The sequence below is a fragment of the Python bivittatus genome, unplaced genomic scaffold (assembly GCF_059951505.1).
Source record: "Python bivittatus isolate LINGU-HERP-01145 unplaced genomic scaffold, Pbiv_v1 ctg000480_np1212, whole genome shotgun sequence".
NCBI lineage: Eukaryota > Metazoa > Chordata > Lepidosauria > Squamata > Pythonidae > Python > Python bivittatus.
The window spans coordinates 77,725,432-77,740,678 of record NW_028277075.1 but is presented as its reverse complement, the minus strand read 5'-3'; the positions used below and the strand labels follow the sequence as shown (position 1 = coordinate 77,740,678).

Sequence of the window (15,247 nt, the reverse complement as noted above, 5' to 3'; positions counted from 1 at the left end):
AGTTGTGTATGTATGTGTATACAAACACACACACACACACAGCGATGCCTGTATGACTCACAATTTTTCAACCATGTGAAGAAGAGCAATGAGATTTTCATGAGCAATAAAACATTAAAAAACAAGCTCACTTTTATGGACGAATGTCCACAAATGGATATTCTTTAAGAAAAATTCAGCTGCTGACTAGGAGAAGTGTAAACCACAAACCGTTTTTGAAAGATGTCACATCTTCACATGCAGGTCTGTCTTGTCTATCACATTGTTTACCACTCTTTGCTGTGGTAAGGAAAAACATACTCCTGAAAGAAAGTCATTTTACAATGTTTAGTCAGAGATAAGTCCAGAACCACAAGATTTCAACATTTCTGTCTGTCTGTCTTTCCTCAGAACTCACAAATGTTTAAGGAATGGAACTGTGATCTAGTTATTGTTCTCCTTGATTATATTGAGGAAGCCGCTGAAACAAGCTGGTGCAGAAGCAACCATCATGGAAAAACAAGATGTTTCAGAATGATTAACATCTGCCAGCAAGGAATGACAACAAGGCCACCAGTTCAAAACACACTAGGTGTGGAAACAGAGTTGTAGGAAGAAAGATCAGCTTTCCAAAGTGTACAGTATTTGCCAGAAAATGTAGTTGATGATGTCCACAGACAAGGAGAAAGCCATTTTACAATGGTGCCACTCCCTTCACATGAAGGCCTTGTATGAGGAAGTAGAATTCAGAGGAGTGTTTTGGTTAGCAACTAGGACAAAGCATTTAGAATTGTAAGTTGCCAAAGGTTCTAATAGTTATTTCAAACTGTTTTCTCCACTGTAAGGAATCTGATCTTTCTTTTCTTCACCCTTCAAAATAAAAAATGGGGGAAATCCATAATTTCTAGGAAAGTTGATGCCACAGCAAATCTCTCTAATCCTCATCTTCCAAATACATTCTATGGATCAGGATGTAATTAAAATTGCACTATATTTACTTCTAAAATATTGTTGTATGATTATAATAGAACATGCATACAAACTGTGCATCAAAATTATGGCATATTAGAATAGGGTCTGTCCTGGAAAGGTCTTTTTCTGAGCAGTCGCAAAATTAATGCAGTCTAGGCCATTCTTGATTGCAAATATTTCATACTGAATTGTAATAAATTTTGGCACAACTTGAATGCTCAGGAATGTTTAGGTGATAGATTTTTCTTTTAAATTAAACCCAGCATGTGGTCTGCAATGTATTTTTGATTTTATCTTTCAGAGAAAAGAGCAAAAGAAGATTTGTTGTCACCAGGACGTATACTGGCCTGCAAAATAGTGACTAAATCTTCATGGAATAGCATGACATAAGAAGGTCAAAGAAGGATGGTCCCGAATCCCCTTTCTACCAACTCCTCCTACCATTTTCTTTTCAGCTGCCTTCTCCTCAATTTGGTTGTAAAAAACAAAACAAAACAACTGTTTGGCTTTCAAGGCTTCTTGAACAATGATAACAGTTCATTTCTATTTTCCCTTAATTGCATTAGGACTGAATTTTTAAAAAATCAGAACACATGCAAGTCAGTTGCTAGAACTCAGACAACATTCTGCAGTGATGGGTATAGTATGCTTGAGATGGCTTGTTTGTGAGCTTCAGTCATTTGCAGGGACTTAATTTAAGATTAGCATAGAATTATGATTTCATCACAGTGTTTTTGGCCATACAATCTTTTATATGGGATGTTTTCCATAACTTCTTAAATGGTACAAAGGGGTTGGTGGAGAAATGAATCAAACTTGGACTAATCAAATAAATACTGAAAATAGCTTTTTCTTTCAATATCCCAGACTACAAAGAGCTTGCAAAACCATTTATGGATTGTGTCTTTAAGACCGTCTTGGTTTGGCTCTTAAAGAGGCAGTACACGGTAACCATATTCCCTTCCCAGTACAAGTCTCCCCCTTACTGATTATTTCCTGTTCTCAGACATTTGCAACAACAGTTAAGGCTTGTTCCCATAGATGTGAAGAGTTTATGGGCAAAGTAGGAAGCACCATTTTGTTGCAAATATGTACCTCTCCTGCTTTGTCCCATAAACTTGTTGCATCCATGGGAACCGTCTCTGACTCAGCCAATGGTCCGTGTGCTCTTCTCATTACCACTGAGTCTTTCCTAAACCTCTTTCTTGTGTGATATCCAGGTGAGCTTGTATCCAGAAGAGAACATCTGGAAAAGCTTGCTCTTTTCAGTGTTGTCTTTCCCTTCATTTCCTAGCCTAAGGCCAAAGAATTTTGACCAATGCCACCCAGCCGGAAAAACATCCAGAGAGCTCGCATAAGTGTGCGTGAAAGAGAAACTTCTGCACAATCATACACGCAGAGAGAAACAAAACCGGGTGAGAACTTGGATACTTTTCCAATGTGGTTATGTGTAGGAAAGCAACATTTGCAAAAGACCAAAGTCTGCTGACTTGACTAAAGCAATGAAGTATATGGACAGAGTGTTTTGTGTTGGGTTTGGAACTAGGCAATGTAGATGAAATACAACTTCAGTTATGGATTTACTGGGTGGTCTTGGACAATGCCCTGAACTTCTGCTCAACATCTGTAAAATGGGGATAATTTGAACATCCTTTTTTGACATGCCTGATCTTTTAGAATTTTTATGTGGCTTGTAATAACAGTTAACACTGAATTATTTTAATTTCAAATATATAAAAGCAAGGCTGACCTACAATAACCAGCAACTAAGTAGCATTAGGAAAAGCATGCTTAAGGGATAATGACAACAAAATATGTAAAGGCACAAAGCCTGTAGAACTGGCTATAGTGCATCCCAGATGGTAGCTAATTCTATTTTACTGATGTCATGGCTGAGGAGTCTCTCTTCATAATAGAAACAAATAAAGCTTCTTTTAACATGTAGTGCACACTGTATATTTGTTCTTCTTTCCTAATCAAAAGTAATAATGAGGGCTAAGAGGGACTGAGGTATTAGCAAGGGAGGGGAGAATTCTCCCAGCCATAAACATGGTGCCCAAAACAGCTTACCTTGAAATACAAGTTGCAATTTTTGATTTCAATAGAAGAGAATATGTGTAGCTCAGGGTTGAACTGTGGAGTCCTTGGGGATCTCTGAGCTTGGCTGTTTTCTTATAAACATTTCATTACCCATCTAGGTAACATCTTCAGTGCTAGGCTGAAAATGTTACCAAGCACTGAAGATATTACCTAGCTGGGCAACAAAACATTTGCAAAAAACAAAAAACAAAAAACAACCAAGCTCAGAGAACCCCAAGAACTCCACAACTTTTGATTTTGTCAGGACTATGACAGAGAAACACCCCATTGCTGAACTCCTTCCAGGACATCTCACTGTTGGCCATAATGGCTAATACTGCTGGAAGTTATAGTTCAACAATATCTGGAGGGCTCTGTGTTCTCCACTCATGTCTCTACACAACAGAAATATGAACAGACCACCCAAATCTAATTCAGGAGCATAATCTAGACCTCCAAAAGTGGACCAGTTTTTTCCCCGTCAAATTAGATAAAGTTTAAACTTTAGATAGATTGTAATGATGGGATAAAGTAGGCCAGATATCATATCAATTAGTCCAGAAATTACTAAACTGTATTCCTTTAAAATATAAATTTGTTGTTGCTGCTGCTGCTGCTGCTGCTGCTGCTGTTTTGATACAGAGCATAATACAATTTGCAGTGTTAACAATCCCTGGGCTGGGGGAACATCATAGTCAAACTTCAGACAGATATACTGTTCATCAGAAAGACTGAATGTAGAGAGCTGATGGTTGGGAGTAATTCATTGGTTCTTTTCCATAAAATCAGTTGAGAGACCTGTTCAGGCTAGTAAATGCATCTCACATAACATGGTCATTCAGAACAAGAGACCGGGGAATGATGAAACAGATTAAATAGTAAAATTGAGGATTTCTCTGAGTCCCAAAGGTCTCGCCTCCTCTCTCCCCCGATTGAGATCAAGGGGTCCAATCACAAAGGTCACTTTTATTTTGGGTCACTTCTTGGTTACTGAATTTAGTACTCCCCCTATAGTTTTATACATTTCACACTTACTCAATAAAAAACAAAGAAACACATTATTTTTATTCTTGCCGCTAACAAACTTCTTAAGTGAACATGTTATAATAAGTATAGTTGCCCTGGACAAAGTTAAACAACTCTTCCTTACTTATATTGGCTGTGTATAAACAACAACTCTTCAGATCCATGGAGATGTTTTTGTTGCCTGTCACTCCTTGGCACCTTCCAGATTTATTGGGATTATTAACCTCATAATTCTCAACCAGCATGGCCAGACAAGGACTTTGCTATCTGGAGAGGAGATTGAGGAGGGCTAAATCATTGCAGTGTATTGCTGCATGCATCCAAATTTTGGGAGGATGAGCAAGGTGAGGAATTTAGAAGATGTTACCCATAGAAATGGTTCTTAGATCAGGATATTTTTTCAGGCCTTTACCAACTGCACTATTTCGTAGCAAGCCTATAAATTGCCAGCTACCTATGACACATATAAAGATTCTGGCTCCCACTGAAGCTTTCTGGAGTGTTCTACAGTGTGAGTAAATGTTGGATCATCACAAGACTGCAGGCAGGAGATTAAGAATAAGGCCTCCCAGTATTTATACATTTGGCCTTTTTCCTACATAAAGATATCCTGCTGTGGAGGTTTGTGTTTGCAGATCCCATCTCTAAGGCGATACGATCTGCAAACCTTCTCTTCTGAGCTCTAATCCTGGCAGCCATGAGTTTTTATAAGATGGAAAACAACAAAGCCACTCAAAGTGCAAAGCAAAAAAAAGAAAGAAAGAAAGCAAAAAAAAAAAAAAAAGCCTAACATTAGTCTCTCTGCTCCTACTTCCAAATGACGTCTATGTTTTAAAATACCCCCACCCAAAACTTCTAGATCAAAGCAGATGAAAGAAAGGCTAAACGGATCGTCAAATGGTTGGCCCAACCTCTAAGGCCAGCTGGAATAATCATGGCAGGAGCACCACCAAAAAATCATAGCAACAGGAAAGAAGTGAAAAAGAAAAATGTGAAATGTAGAGTTTAGTTTATGAGGATACGCTCTAAATGTCTCAATCCAGATTTAAGAACTGAGCCAGGTTTGGGGAAGTCTGTGTGGTGAAAATTGGAATACAGCAATTGTGGACAATAAATGAATCTACTGTAGATCAAAGTTCTAAAGAAAGCAAAGTGAACCAGAATCTGCAAGCCCAGGGACATTTCTGGAATGGCTGCCAGGTATTTTGCCCTTTTTTGGAAATCTAGATCATATCCTATACTGCTTAGTGTCATTGGCTGAGCCAGAATAAATCCTAGCCTGGATTAAACAGCTATAGAAAGGACCATCCTCTACCATTAGAACTATTTATAGGGCAAGAAGCCAGATAGCTTAAATTACAGACACTAATTTCTTCAGTGCTCAAAAGTAATTGGATCCAGCTTTTTCCATTTCAGTTTAATGGAAGCTGTCAAAAGTACAAGGCACATTTATGAAATCTCCTGGAGAATACAGGTTGCAAATCATAAGTGTGGGGTTTTTCACACTCACCTTTATGGGTAATCCAGGGAAGATCCAGTACTGCAATTCTGGCTGTGTTCTTAAGGAAATCAGGACATCGTTCTTGGGGAAAATGGAAATGACATGAAAGATCTTCTGCTTTCCAACAGGGCTGGATTCATAGTTTCATCATTGCCTGTTTGTGGTGATATCTCAGTGTTTCTTTTTCAGAAGATCAATTTTTTCAGAAGATAAAATTCAGAACAAGATAAAATTAGACCATGTCTGTTGGTCTAATTCACGTTAGCATTAGAGTTAAAGGTTGGATTTTCATACCTATGCAATGGAACCTAAGACTGGGAAAAGTAAAGTGTCTTTTAAACTGAGCTTATTTCTGGTGACTTCATGGACTTGTCCATGTAGTTTTCTTGGCAACAGTGTGGAAGTGGTTTGCTATTGCCTAGCACACAGCCCTGGAATTCTTTGGTGGTCTCACATACAAGCATTAACCCAACCCAATCCTGCGGGGTACTGTCACTTGATAAGTATGTCTATTTACGTACAACGGGGATAGCTTCTGAGTAGGCATACATAGGATTGTGCTATCAAACAATGACTAAAACAAGCTTGGTGAGGAAATAATTTATCAGCAAAGTTTTCCATCAGGAAAATTAGGGAGCACATCTTTCTCTTACATTTGCCTCCTAGTTACAGTTATGGTTGGATGTCATGAGTTCTGGCAGCAAAAGAAAACTGGCTGAGTATTTCTGACATAGATTTATTTTGGTATGCTCAATTCCCGAATTTAGTTTATGAGCACCAGAATTAAGGCCAAATATGTCAATGTTCTGAGCACTCATCAGTCATTCCTTCCTTTCCTTCCCTAGGACTCAGATTTTTATAAGTGCTCAACCATGCTGGGAAACAGAGATAGATTTACCTCAAAAAAACTTTTTTTCTATAATTATCTCTATTTGCTGGGTTTCCTGATGCTCCTTCTACATCAAACAGCCTCACTGTTTACTTTGTCTTTCCCCCTTCTTTACTCTTTACACAGATGTGTGTATTTTTCTAAAGGGAAAAGGGGACTTTAGAGATTTTGTCAGACAAAGGTGTTTCGTAAAAAATGTGTTGGTGATGTTACATTCCTAGTTTTCTTCCAGTTGTATGAAAATGGTTTAAGTCTTCTTTTTTAAAAGCTCTCCAGAACCTTCTATAAATTTTTGTTATGTTAAGAATATCAGACCTCTTGCACAGGGTCATAAGATCCATTTGTCGCAGTTTCCCATCTTGAATTCATCTATTTTGGAGGCTCCCAATGAAGCAGAGGGGAAGGAAAGAAACTTGGAGATATTCCAAGTCCAGATATGTAATCTCATGGCACCTGCCCTCTGGAACAACATTCTCCCTGAGGTTCCTATGGCCCCTGCCCTGGCCCTATTTAAATGAGCCTTTAAAAACTGGCTCTGTCCCCAGACCCTAGATGAGAAGGGGTGATGGACCACCTCATCTCTGGTATGTTGACTATTTTTTTCCTGGACTTTCTCTTTTGATGATATAATGCTGTGTTTTTAAGGTGGCTTTATTATTGCATTTTGTAAGCTGTCCAGAATTGTGACAGATTGGGTTGACCTATAAATCTCATAAATACATACATACATACATACATTCTTTCCAAAGATCACAATTAATTCTACAATAGGGTTTGTTCAAGTCTTATCTGATCAAATTGTACGTTTTCTAGATTCAAACGTCTTCTGAGCATGTTTGAAAATATTTCTTCTAGCGAGGATGATGATCTTGGTAAGATTTTGGAAGTGGTTTGCCCTTGCCTCCTTCCTAGACCTGAGAGAGAGTGATTGGCCCAAAGTCATCCAGTCGGCTTCATGCCTAAGATGTGACTAGAACTCACAGAATTTGGGGCTAGAACTGGAATTTCACTTCTCTGCAAAGAAGTAACCTGCTTGATGAATCACCAAGTTACATGTTGGAATGTTTCTCTGGATCTTAAAGGGTTCCTGGATGCTGACAGAAATCCATCCATCCACCCACTCTCAGCTGGATGGTCTTTGGATATTTATTTTGTTTAAACTGGGGTTTTGCTTAATAAACTTAGTTTTCATGAATCTAGGGACAGGTGGCTGAGATATTCTGTGACTGGAGGTAGAGTAACAAAGATTGTCTCCACAAACCTAAACCAAAAGATATAATATTCTAACCCAGCCAAGTTATTGGGCACATGGAGCAAAGTTCCACAAGGAATCCTCCCCATACCATATAGTAAAAAGGTTATAATGACAAAGAAGTAATAATTTCATGAATCCCAGAATCCACTGCATGAAGTATCTACCTTAGTCTGCTTATTTGGTCCTGATTCCTGACCTATTTTAACTCTTGGCCTGATTCCCTGATTTCTAGCTTCCATTCAGACATCTTCAAATGGGCCATTTATATATATGGTATTGACGATATAGCAATTAAACGATTGTTAATCATCCATCTCAGTTCGACATGACTGCCTGAGAATCACCTACCTGGACACTGAACGTGGTTGAAGAATGGAGGCACACAGGCCATCTTCACCTCATGTAGAGTAATGCTGCAATCTACTTTTGCAGATGTTGACATAACAGAAAGTGAGCACGTCTGCACTCACCCAAGAGCTCTGTAAAAACAGATTTCCACATGAATGAGAATTCATTACTTTGACCAAAGAACAGATATGGCTTACTTAGTTTTTTCTCAAGTTCCTCCAATTCTGTCAAATAACTGAAAGTATAAAATGCTGTCCTTGGGCTTCTAAAACTCTGACTGGCAAACTTTGTTAAACTATACAATCTGCAGATAACTTGATTAATAGACATTCTGGATACCTCATCAGTCATTTATGAATGTATTATTAACATTCATCTGGGAGCATGGATCATCTTTTTTATTTTATTCCTTTTGTATATTTTCTGCTTCACCCACCTATGCAGAAGGAAGAAGATACCTGTCCTGCATGACAGTTCAGTTCCAGCCTTTCTTAATTTTTATTTTCAAACGTTCCATCCAGTGGCATTCTTTTCACTTGCTTTAGAATTTGGGTAATTACAATTCCCATCTTATTTAGTGTTTATTTGGGATGAGATTTCATTCTGGCCAGAATCAAAGTGATCTGGCAGGAGTCCACCTGGCACTGAATCTTCTTACTCAACGTTTTCCCCACTCCACCCTTTCAACTGAATCAGAGAAACTAGAGATTCGAATGGTGCACAAGGTCATGCAACCCATCAGGCAGGCCAGTGTGGGATCGTTGTTCCCTGCATAGAGGTTTAGCCATTCCTGTCTAAAGTGACTCAACCTACAGGGTTTCCATCATTTCCCTTGAGGAGATTGTTCCACAGGCCTTGTGGACCTCACAGTTAGGAATATTTTCCTTTGCTTAGTTCCATCCTGTTTCAGTCCTGCATCGTCTTCAGAAACTCCCTGAGAGATTGGACTTCTTGTTTTGGATGATCATTGGAGGGTTACATGGTGTTCCCTTGTCCTCCAATGAAACAATCATAGAGCCAAAATTAATATGCTTCTTTTCAAACCATGTGTTGACTTTAGGTTTATTTTCTTAAAAAAGAATGAAAATAGCAAATGTCAAACCCAAATTAAAATGGGGAGGGGAGAGGGAGAAAAGAAAAAGGAAAACTATCCTTATTGCTGAACTGAGAAGTCCTTTTCCAGATTTAATATCTGAAATAACTTTGGCTACAGCTAAGCAACAGAGCTTTACAAGTGAAAGATTATAGTCAAACTTTTGGCAGAACAAAGTTTTCTCCAGCAAAGGATTCAGACCTGATCATTCCAAATGCAGAGTGATGATGTAACAGTTGTTCTTGAAGGAGGTGATGAGTATGGAAGGTCAATGAGGGCACTCCACATCTTGTAGAAGTACATTTCCAGCACCTTGTGTAAGATCAATTGTACTTAATTTCTTCCATTTATATAGATATCTCAACCAGTGGCAGGCAGAGGTCTAGATGGGATACAATTCCCCTTTCTTGGGAAATTACTCCCAAGAGAGAGAAAGGAAGGATCTTGTGAGCCCCCCAGAGTCATACATTTGAGATGGGCAGCTATATAAATTGAAATAATAAAAAGAATATATATATATATATATATATATATATATATATATACACATACATACATACATATACACATACACACACACACACATATACACACACACACACACACACATATATATAAAAAGGCAAAGCTGGCACACATATATACACACACACACACACACACATATATATAAAAAGGCAAAGCTGGCAGTTTCCAGTCAAGTGCACTGAAGCCAAGGAACAGAGCCTCTTGAGTGAACAAAAAACCTCTGAGCTGTTTGCACTTAGAAGCCACAAGAAACGGACATTTTCACAGCATTATAAGTCATCAAATCCTACCCTCTTTTCAGTGCAGGAATCTTAGTGAAAGCATCTCAGAGAGATGGCTGCCTATCTTCCCCTCAGTCACATCCAGTGAATGGGAGCTCACTACCGCTTGGGGTAATTGTACTGTTCTACTGCAACTGTCAGGAAATTTTTTTCAAGCATTCAATCCGAATCTGCCTTTCTGTTGATTTGAATCTTGTTTTGTGTCCTGTGGTCTAGAATAATGGAGATCGTGAAAAACAATTCTATACAGTTAGTTCCCATTCTTATTAGACTGTTAGATTTTAGGGAAAGGCTGCTGAGAGCCAGTTTGGTTTAGTGGTGAAGGCACCAGGCTAGAAACCAGGAGACTCTGAGTTCTAGTCATACCTTAGTCATGAAAGCCAGCTGGGTGACTTTGGACCAGTCACTCTCTTTCAGCCCCCAACGTCAGGCTGGGGTGACAAGCCGGTCAGTCAATTCCTGTTGCAACCAACAGATCAAAATTTGGTTGATCTGGGGGAAAAAAAAAAGTGGACCCTGCACATGTGGGAAAAACACTAGAATGAAGGAAAAAACAAACAAACAAACAAAACCCTGCTCCTTCAGTGAATAATACTGTTTTAGCCTCAATTAGGCTAAATTGCACATGTTTCTTGATTTGGGCTTATAGGAAAACTGTTCCCATGATGGCAAAAATTGTTTCATCATGATAGTTCTCACCCATTGTTTTGCAGTTACAGTGCTACTGTCAATATTAATGCTTTTTTTTTTTGCATCATTAAAACTTAACATTACTGGGAAATATAATAATCATGGAGTCCTTGATGATGTTGTCTAGTTGGGTAATGAAATGTCTGCAAGCCAACAACCAAGCTCAGAGAGCACCAAGGATTCCACAGTTCAGCCCTGAGCTACAGATATTCTCTTCTATTGAAATATAATAACAGAATGCCTGTAAACATATTCTGTATGTCCTTCTCAAAAAATGTGGGGTTTTTTGGTTGTTTCTATCCAGGTTCTTTGATAGACTCATTGGTGAGACCTAAATTATGAAAAATTAAGAATGACTAGTCCAAGAACTCAAAATGGTATACATGGGGAATGTAGATGTCACTCCACATTAACAATTGGGTGGAGAGAAAGTGACTGGCCTAGAGTTCCCTGGGAAATTCCATTGCTGAATGGGAACTTAGACCTGGATCTCTTTAGCCAAGGTCCAACATCTTAACTACTGTAATGTAGTGTATGGCTTCACATAGTCAGCTTGGTAAGGTTCAACCTTACCATCCTAGGAAAGGTATCTTAAAAGTCATGAAAGAAGGCAGACTTTATGGATTTCTTGACCCCACTTCATGGATCAAGAGGGAGACTTGCTCATAGATAGAGGAATCCATTGAAGAGGTCCTTCTTGCTATGGTTGCCCCATAAATAGTGCTTTACAGCTGAGGAGGATGAAACATAGGTATTATGGAGTGGGATTATGGCAAGGTTTGGAGCCACTGCTAGCTGAATTACTAGAAAAAAAAAGTTCTTATCTCTCAGTTGAAAGCTAATGCCAATTGGAGAAGTGACCAGGTTCCACAAACTCTACTTTAGCACCTGTAAATATGGGGAGAGAAGTTCTATAGGGCCCCAAGTTGCATTTGCAAGCACAGTAATGTGTATGTACTAAATTTTGTTGCCTTTTAAACTAAATTTAGAGAGGTGTTGGGATGACAGGATTTCTGCAAATGGTACTGCAGTACCACTTATGTATCCTCATGAACCTCTTGCTTAACCGTGAAACAGCAGTCTCATCTTTCAAGGATAAACTCAGAGGGAAGTTTCCAAATGTAATTTGGCTGGAGAACTGTGGGCCCTTAACATCTGGTATAATGTAAAAACTGATCTGCCTGGTTGACCCTTCCTTCCTTCCTTCCTTCCTTCCTTCCTTCCTTCCTTCCTTCCTTCCTTCCTTCCTTCCTTCCTTCCTTCCTTCCTTCCTTCCTTCCGCATTCAGAAACCACTTCTGGTTGTTTACATGATAAAAATATAAAACATAATAAAAATCTAAAATCAAGATAAATTAATTTCTGTATCCCTGGTAAATATATTTTACATTGTTATTGCAAGACTGCAATACAATAACTCACCAATTGTATTCTGATCCTCTTCCTTGTAACCAAGGATTGAGCAGAGGAGTAAATGAAATGTCCAGCTTCTTGAGGAATCAGAGGATAACTTTAACAGGCTGATTATAAAGGTGAATGTGATAACTACATCTTTCTCCTGGAACAGAGAGGGACTACAGGTCTGCACTATTGGGGATTAATGTACAGTATTTGTGCATTTAGCTCTATATTTGTTATTGTTCTGCCTAAAGAAAATTTCACAATTAAAATACAGTCACAGCCATAGGAAAGGAAGGGATCAATTTGGAATTAAACTGCACTGGGTAGTGAGTGAGAACATCCACCCAGCCACACTGTTCACTGGCTTTTGTTTCTCCTTTGTAAAACTGCAATAGTTAATCAGAAGGCATGTGAGAAGGCCCTTTGATGCTATTTTTGCCTTTTTGAGCAAAAAGAGAGGGAGGATACAAAGATTTTTTTTTTATAGGTAATGGAAGCAAAATGCCACTTATTAGCAAAGGTCAGGGAGACCATCCTGAGATAGTGAAGTTGTGACTGTTTGCTTCAAAATACAAGCCTTTACAATTTCCATGACATGCCAGGCAGGACGTGATCCAGCCAAGGACTGGAAAACCCACTCTTATTAATCCAAGATTCACAGGAGCAGCCATTTCCCAGAAACAATAATCTGTTTTCTCCATTGGTCATCAGAGGAAGTTGGAATAAATAATTTCATATATTTAGCTAATCTGTGGCTCAGGCATAGCCAAGACAAAGATCGAACCGTATAAAAATGCCTACCCCTTTGAATCATAGGCTGTGCTTAACTCCATGCAATTTAAGAAGGTCATTAAAATGAGTAGGTCAAAATAAGATGGAAGTATCCCATGTCACATGCCTTTCGGGGAAAGTTTAGCTGAGGATTTTAAAAACAATTTTAGGGAAACAATAGAGAAGGGAAGTAGAGACACAAAGTGTTGTACTCACGTGTGTACTGTGAAGTTGCCAAAGCGATTATTTCATTTCCTTATTTGAAAACTTTTTCCTTGCTGTTGGTTGATGGCACTGGAGCAGGCAAAGGCTGTTAATGTAATAAAATGAACTTTCAACAGAACTGGATGATTTCTCACTCCAGTGTAGATTCCAACTAAAGCAGGATACAAATTCTATTTGCCGATCAATGGGTGAGTGGCTTATCTGAAGTTCTCCAGGAAGAGAAATCCTCCTACAAGGGTTGAATTTCTCAAGGGCTGAATTCCCCCTTGATGATGATCATAGCATCAGTATTTAAAAAGTCCCATGAAAGGGATTTCCTTATGAAGTCTTACCTTGGGATTGAATGGATACAAGAAAATAAAAGGAGGCTCCAGACTGCTGGAAAAGGGGTTGTCCAATAAACAGCAGAGCAGTTGCACATAGCTCTTGGCCATCTCATCACTGAATTAGTGCAAGAACATCATGCTTCATCCATGTGAATATCCCTGAAATGCTCTTCTCCTTTGGAGGAATTTTCAGGGCAAATTTTCAGGGCAAATTTTCTGTCAAAAAATTGAATGAGAACTGGAGAAATAGAGCAGGAGAATTTTTCTATCTGGTATTACTTTGAATTATGTTACCATAGGCTTTGAAAAGAAAAAGGCAGGGAAATAAATACCCATTTGAGCTTAATTCAATGCCATCTGGATGCCAACAGTCCAAAGTAATGGATGAGCAGAAAGTTACATCTGAATTTGGAAGGGACTTCAGAGATCCCCTAGGCTAACCCCTGTTCAGTGCAGGATCTGCTAAGAGATTTAGAGAGATGGGTATCTAGGCTGTATTTTAAAACCTCAGTGAAGGGAACATACCACTTCAGGAGGCAGCCTATTTCACTAGTTGACAGCTCTTACCAAGAGGAAATTCCTTCTAAGATATAATTTGAATCTGTTTACCTGTAGCTGGGACTTCCCTCCATATGGAAGTCAACTACTTCAAGGATTTCTGCCTTGATAGCAGAAAATGGAAGCTGAATGGAAAAAATTAAAAATACCCAATAGCACCATAGAATTTTGCAATTCAGTGAAGTGCAATCTGGATCCAGCACATTCTCTATCTGTCTTTAATCATTCCTCAAACTTCACTTGTTTCAACTTTTTTAATATCATGACTGTGGATAAAACGAAACAGTTCAATGAAATCTGAGATGCTCAAGATTGGGTTGAAGGGGAAGGGAATAATGTAAGATCTCCCTCCACCTTTAGCTGAATGAGGCATGACTCATGAATGGGAAAAGCAGCTCCTAATTTCCTTCAACACATTTTAAGATTACCATGTGGGGCTAGAATAACAATGAAGCAACAACAACAACATAGCAAATGTTAATAGGATGCAATATGTTGTGTCCCAGCCAAATCAGGTCATCTACTGTAGCATTCCATCTCTACTGGTGGCCAAAAGCTAATACTTACACAGCCCAGGGAATTCTTCAATTCCTATTCCTGATATACAGATGTGAAATAATGTGCTTTCATGGAGGTCTTATCGTAAGCCCAATTCATTGGAGATTCTCATGAAATTTGTGCTCCCCCCTCCCTCTTTGGTCTATTATACTCAATTCGAGCAATCACCATTGTCCCAAAGGCTCTCCCCTTTACTGTCAATATAAAATGTTCATTTTTCTTTAACATTTCTCCCTATTCCTAGATGTATGGCAGTGTTGTCCAAACTTGGCCACTTTAAGATGACTGGACTTCAGCTCATCATGGCTGGCTGGGTAATTCTGGGAGTTGAAGTCCACTCATCTTAAGTGGCCAAGTTTGGACAACACTGATGTATGGAGTCACTCAAAGGCCAATTGTGCATTAGGGACCCTCCCCCTTCACATTTGTGCATGTATGTACTTGATGTAGTCCTGTACACAAACATGTATAATCAAAGTTCTCTCATTGTAGTTATCTTATAGATAGTGACACCTCTAATATTGCTTTTCATAATGAAGTTTCCCTGTGGAGTAATTATATTGTTGGGGATGGCCCAGTTCAACATTCTTAGCCAGTATGAATTCTTCTTTTTTATTTCTGTGAACTGAATGTTAAGAAAGCATAAAAATTGTGTGGACTGAGACCATGACAGGGTTCTGCTCCTTTACACGCAAACCTGCAGTGGAAAATGTATGCATGCATATCCTATCCCATCCCACTGAAGCCCACTGCCTTTTCTTTCATGAT

The 15,247-nt window shown here is 38.8% G+C and overlaps 1 long non-coding RNA gene across 1 annotated transcript; it reads right to left on the bottom strand.

Annotated features, from left to right (window-relative positions):
• Positions 1-211: 211 nt before the first annotated feature.
• LOC148215054 (uncharacterized) lies at positions 212-8,145 on the bottom strand. The gene is made up of 3 exons (XR_015796926.1): positions 8,050-8,145; positions 5,567-5,638; positions 212-302 (listed from the first exon to the last, which is right to left on the bottom strand). It is a non-coding gene; the product is annotated as an uncharacterized LOC148215054 (long non-coding RNA).
• Between the last annotated feature and the right edge of the window lie 7,102 nt (positions 8,146-15,247).